Here is a 6,533-nt window from a genome sequence, read left to right on the forward strand (position 1 = left end):
TTGGATAGTAACGATTTTTGGCCTAATTTACTCGAATGGATTGAATTGGTACAAATACGAAAATGTTTATGACTAAATTGGTTCAATTAAAAGGTTTATGATTAAATTAGTATAAATATAATAGATTTGAGATTATTTTTGATATTTTTCCCCGCGAAACGAATAATAATTAGCAAAAACATTAATTTTCTGAAAGAAACATGCGCGCTAGGCAAGCTTGATGGGACAGGGTAGAGCAGCGGGACGAAGCAAAGCCATTAAATTTCGGAGGGATCCCGCGTGGTTGAAAAGCATCACATGAAGGAGATGACATTCCACTGCAAAAATTAAATAAATGAATAAATTTAAAAAAATTATTTATTTATTCATTCTTTTTGTTTTTTCTTGGGTGATGGGGTTTCTGAATGGTCCCGTCTAGAGATTAAATGGCAACTCCCCCAAATAGTTAGGTGGGCTTCAAGGAGGAGCGATTCCGGTCTATGTTACATTAATGCTTCATGTGTGTGGCAACATGGCTAATGCCATTCGCACTTCGGAACTGTGGACACTCAATTTTTTTGGACCAAAAACTCATGGGTATGTCTTTTAAAGCTCAATGTACCGCAAACTGAGTCGAGCTACTCTCTAACGTTTTGATCTCGAGTGGCCGACTGCTCGACCTAAGTATCGTTTTGTTGGTTCGCCCCCCGAGTCCGACCGACTGATCGATCGATCAATTGACTTATGACGGATGAATAATTATTTCGACAAGAATTGTAGATGATGTGTTTTGCTCTTAGCTTCTTTTGATGACTAGAAGTTTTATCTTAGGCGAGTAAATTTTTTGGGGGTCATTTATGCGTTTTACTTCTCAATTAGGTTCACTTCGCGTGTGCATCCCGATCTCTCAAAATAATCGATTCGAGCTAATGTCAATTCAAACTCAAGCATGTCGATAATTATGAACATGAAAAAGGCCAAGAAAAAAGCCTCCTTAAATATAGTAGCTTATCTCTTTTGAAAGAGGAAAACCCTAATCTCTCCCAAAATAAAGCCTCCCTTAGAGAAACTTCACAGCTCTGAGCTTCAATTGAAGCCGAGAGCCTGCTTTGCTCTGCTTTTCCTTTCTAGGCCCTGATTTCTTGTTTTTTTCTCTCTTGATCTAATGATTCTTTTTTCACCTCATTTGGCGTCTTCTTTTGCTCGTTATTATTGTTTTTCTTTGCTCGTCATGGTGAATAAATATGCTTGTAGCTGAAAATTTGGTGAGAACATCATCACCAACCCAGTTAGCAAGATGCCCGAGACATGGTTATATGACTTCTCCGAGATTCGGTGGAAGGTTGATCTAAATCTATGAGCTTTTCTCTCTCGATCTAAGTCTAGATTTAGGAGTTTCTTAGAGACGTTCAATTTGTGATTGTTGTTGTTGTCGTCATCTCTGTATGGCGATGGTGTTGAGGACACCCAGCCTAGGCATACACTACAAACCATAGTTTCTGGGGAAGAAGATCTCAACATATTCCCATCACTGACGGTTCCGATGATTAGTCGCTGATTGTTTTATGGTACTCTGACAAATCTGATCTTTTGGGATAAGAGCGTGCTTATAGCTGCAAACTGTACTATTTTATTTTCTGGGTTTTGTTTTGTTTTGTTTTACAACTTTTTTGGGATTTGCTTTTCCTGAGAAGTTTTTTTATCTTTCACTCAATTTGATAATAACAAATGAATGAAATTTTCTTTCGACAAAAAAAATATATCTTAGCATTTTGTTTGGTGAACGTGAAACCGTGAACTACTTGTCGAGCATAACCACCAATTTACTTAATTGTAATTATGTACATTTAGATTTTTTCTTTGGTCTGTTGTACATTTAGATTTTATCTCATTAGATAAGTGCGATTTCGACGCGTAGATTGGTCCTTGAAGTGAGTTGGAAGCGTGCAAATAGATGTTGAAAAATTGCAGGCAAATGATGTCAAAGATTTGAATTTAGAAAGAGATCATGTTCTGATGATCAATATATGCATCTAAAAATTCATTTAGCCTGGACATATAGATGAAAACCTGAATGTCGATTCCAAAACACTTTGCATCGAATTGACGCCTGTTTGTTAGCGCTCAAATAATGACGTATGAATGATAACCAAGGTGTTAATTCTCGGAAAATACATAATGTCATATGGGTTAAAAGGGTTGTCTTAACGAGTGCTCCAGAACATTTCTTAAGTATGAGAAAAATAATGTCATATGGGAAATAATGTCATATGAGAAAAATAATGTCATATGTTAAGTACATAATGTGAGAAAAGTAATGTATCAGAAACTGCAAAATTTCGTTATGCGATCGCCCCAACGGGCACTTGTTAACAAAATCCGAATTGAAAAATGCGAGAACTTATTGCACGCTCTCACATACATTTGCACCATCAAGTCTATCGTGGTCCAGTCACATTTACATCTAGCGCCATCGGATTCAACGTATGGATATAAATTCAGGGTGCTTGGTAAATGAAAATTCGACTTTTCTTGAGCTATGTAATGGCTCATTCCTGCAAGAAGAATCAGTTTGAAAAAAGCAATTACAGAAATGAGAAATTTTTACAGCATGCGTGGTACGCTGTACGTTTCTTGTTATAAATATTCATTTGGTACAACAATTGCACAATATCATAGCAAGCAAACCAATCACTCATTCAACAAAACTGACATTACACGACACCGGATATTCAAAATGTTAGTCATTTCTACAGTCTCAAAGTTCTGATTCATTGACGTGCGGTGCATCCGTCACGTAAGAAACTTCCTCGTGATTTTAGACCGTTTCGCTCCATGCGAAAGAAATCGAAAAAGATAACACTCGATCGAAGGAACCGCTTGCCGGATTTCTTCCAAAATCTCCGGACTGTAAGCAGAAAAAACATGTGAGGATATCCCATGAACCCATGGTACTTAGCATAAAAATGATTTGCTAACCAATGCTAGCCAAAAAGTGGTGACAAACTATAGTTGATAATCTAAATAAATATTCATAAATCAATGAGACTCCACAATATCACTTTAGATATTGATTTTATCTGATGCAAATATCACAAGTTAGTGTACAAAAGTGGATATGACTATACCTTTTCTAATAAAAATTTCTCATGAGCTTGGTTTTCTCCAAGTACTGAAATACAAATGCACTTGCAGGATACCTTAATAATTTTCATTAAATTTTTGGACGACTATATCTTCTCAAACATTAATTGTAGGGTTACAATATATTGTTCACAAAGGACGTCAAATCAAGGACATCACGCGGCTCATAACCACCTTAAACTTACACGTCCGCCATACCACTCTAACCACGTCCGGAGAAATTGTTGTCTTCTTCTTCTTTTCCGCTCTTATTTTTCGCATTTATTGTGCTTCTTATTATAGAAAATTTCACATCTAAATACCCAAGTCCCAGATTAGTCATAAATGTACTCAATCTGACAATCCGTGTCACCAGATTAGTCTAATTTAAACCATAAACATCAATGGTTAAACAACAAAGCACATCATTGTGTGACTATATTCTGAAACTCTTCTCTTCCTCAATAGGACCACAACCTGTCAATAACCCTCCAGAAGCCTCACCACGCAGACAAAACACATACCATATATAAACCATGTCCAGCGAGCTAGGGTTTCTTGATGATGCCACAAAAACCAAACACGAATCCATGAGACAAGAAAGAGGAAAAGGACAATTTATTACCTTGGTTGCTGGAAAAACCTAATAATAAACTTACCATCAATGCTGCTTCAGATCATGCTTCGAGATGACCTAAAAAATTGTGGGGCTTCGGTGAACCCTCGCCGCGTAAAAGGAAGGGTGGAGAAATTGGAAGAGCACTGAGATATTGGCACGGCTCAATCAAAGACCAAGAAACAGAGAGAGCAAACCACTCTCGTCGAGTATTTTGCTGCAACAAACGACGTCTTTAGGTGGTGTCTGAGTGAACCAGGCCAATATCCAAGTTAACTGTTCCATGTACACAATCATAGTATAGTAAAGAGGGGGCGAGACAGAGAGAGAGACAGTTCTCTATTATTGCATGGACGAGGATATGAAAGAGATCATGAAGAGAAACTCCATCTCTCTCTCTCTCTGAGAGAACAGCAAACAAACAGAGAGAAGAAAGAGCTCAGAGAGAGAGAGAGAGAGAGAGAGAGAGAGAGAGAGAGGAGTGAAGGGGAGAGGCGGAGGAGCGGTAAGAATGTCTGAGGGAGGGGGATTTAAGAAGACGCAAAGAGGGGTGGGAGCATTTAAAACCCGCGACTACCAAAGCAGAAATTTGGGCCACTGCATTTAAGCCCCCCCTGTGTCTGTTTGTGTTATTCTCTCTCTTTCTCTCTCTCTCTCTAAATTATTTTCTCTACTTGTTTTCCCCCCCTCTAGACTCCATTTATGCACGCCACCTTGGAGGGATTCTGAAACCCTAGTTTTGTTACATGGGACATCGACCTCATAAGCCTTGTCAAGAGAGAGTACACCGACCGTCCATGTAAAAAAAAAAAAGAAGAAGGTGGATTATATAGTTATAGCTAAAGAACTGAGAAAATGTTGTAAATTGTTAAGTTATTTTTTCGGATCATATGAAAACCGGGACTTCAATTAGATTTTATAGCGCTCCCTGAAATCAAGGCATGATTCTAATAGTCGGTTTTGGAGAGTCGTGACTTTCGAGGTGATGCTTATTAACAAACTTGAAGAGTCAAAAACACTTTTCCAAAATTGTTATATCGCAGATATTAGTGAATAATTATCCGGCCTCCGTAGAAACTTAGGCATCTAGAACTTAGGTCACCAGGGTCAGCTAGCAAAAAAAGGCACACTAAGTTATGCAAGAATAGAAAATTATTGTTTATGCCCATCTACCAAATCATTGACATATTCGAGACTTTTAAATTTGCTAGAGCATGTCGAGTGAAAACGGTGAAAGTACATCTTTTTTATGGCATAACATGGAGAATTCCATCAACATCTTGGGAAAAAGACATGGTTTGCCATTTCTATCGACTTCTCTGTGGCACTGTATTAAATCACAGTACAAAAGAATAGTTTATAAATCATGTTGAAGGATCGGCACAAAGATATCGTGGTGGAAAAAATCTTGTTCTTCACCAACATTAATCAATTGCGGCCGAGGTCGAAATGACGAAATTCACATCCAAAAGAAAGGAGCAATTATGTCCTTCTGAATGAAAACGAGTTCTTGATTCATGGGGTTTGCAAGAAGTTCTGAAAACAGAGGGGGGATCAGAAAAACAAAACCCTGAAAACAGAGAAACCTGAGATACCCGACGAAGCGATCGACCATATGAACAATGAAGGCGATACTTACAGTACCGAACCCGAGAGAAGGAGGAAGAAGAACCACCCCCGCTTTAAATGAGAAAGAATCTCTCTCTGCAACGCACAGTCCCTGCAAAAAAAGAAAGAAAGAAAGAAAGTAAATGAACGAAGACATTAATAAGCAAGGTGCCCATGACCCATGTCCCTCTTTTCAGATCTCTCTTTATGAACCCTAATTCAATCGTATCGGCTCCTCTTTTGGACTTTTCTCTTTCGAGCGAACGAAGGGAAAAGAACGCAGTTGACCTTCGTCGTTGTCGTCATCGATCATATAAACGGTTGATTATGTAGAGCTACTTAGTTTAATTAGGAAATGAAAGGCAGTGGTTGACTTCATAACAATGCAATAGGCAACATCTTTGACGCTATACACATGCGTTAATAACCCTAAGAAGAAAGATCCTGCCAAACTTAGGTCGTTTCTTGCTGAGGATACTTGAAGCCTTGATTCGGCAATGAAAAAGGGGCATTGGATGAGAGAATTCGTCGTATCGTCACTTAACCTAGAATGGGTTCTTTGCAAACAGATTACAAATGGCAACAGAAACAAAACAACAGAGCCAAGATTAGGGTTTCTTTCCACGAAGGGGGCCTCGGGGATTTTCTTTCTTCTTTTTCTTGACGCTCTGTGTGAATTGGGTTGTTCTTTTTTTACTGAACCATGCACAGTTATGGCGGTGTCCAGTAAAAGCTACTTTGCATCCCACCACATGCGGATATGTTCAGTACACTTGTACTGGTCTTCCCCTTAAAGCAACAGCAGCATCAAAACCCTCGAATTTATTATGAGAGAGAGAGAGAGAGAGAGAGAGAGAGAGAGAGAGCATTTCAATTTCGAAATCACATCTACTTGATAAGTTATATTTGACTGAATGACCTTCAAATTTATTGGTGATTGTGTCTCTGATTTTGTTCTTGATCCCCACCCAGATTGTGATCTAATTTTGATGAAGCCGGGGCCAGATTTCAGGTTCATGCAATCTACTCAAATTGCCATATATGCTCTGTTATGTCAATGGTGCAATAGATGCATAGGATGCTTTCTCGTGAAAATAAGGAGTTATGCATCTATTCAAATGAACAAAAGTAAGGTTGAGAATATCTAATGAGGTTTCTTGGCTAAGTATTGTCGAATTCTTAGTAGTCATCTGGGAAAAAGACCAAT

General features: G+C 38.4%; 1 long non-coding RNA gene across 1 annotated transcript; it reads right to left on the minus strand.

The window, feature by feature from the left end:
- Positions 1-2,528: 2,528 nt before the first annotated feature.
- On the minus strand, positions 2,529-5,568 carry LOC130138808 (uncharacterized). Its single transcript, XR_008817085.1, has 2 exons — positions 3,762-5,568; positions 2,529-2,887 (listed from the first exon to the last, which is right to left on the minus strand). It is a non-coding gene; the product is annotated as an uncharacterized LOC130138808 (long non-coding RNA).
- Positions 5,569-6,533: the final 965 nt, after the last annotated feature.

This window comes from Syzygium oleosum, unplaced genomic scaffold, assembly GCF_021117445.2.
Source record: "Syzygium oleosum isolate NSW1041296 unplaced genomic scaffold, Sole_v2.1 Sole_v2.08, whole genome shotgun sequence".
Lineage (NCBI taxonomy): Eukaryota > Viridiplantae > Streptophyta > Magnoliopsida > Myrtales > Myrtaceae > Syzygium > Syzygium oleosum.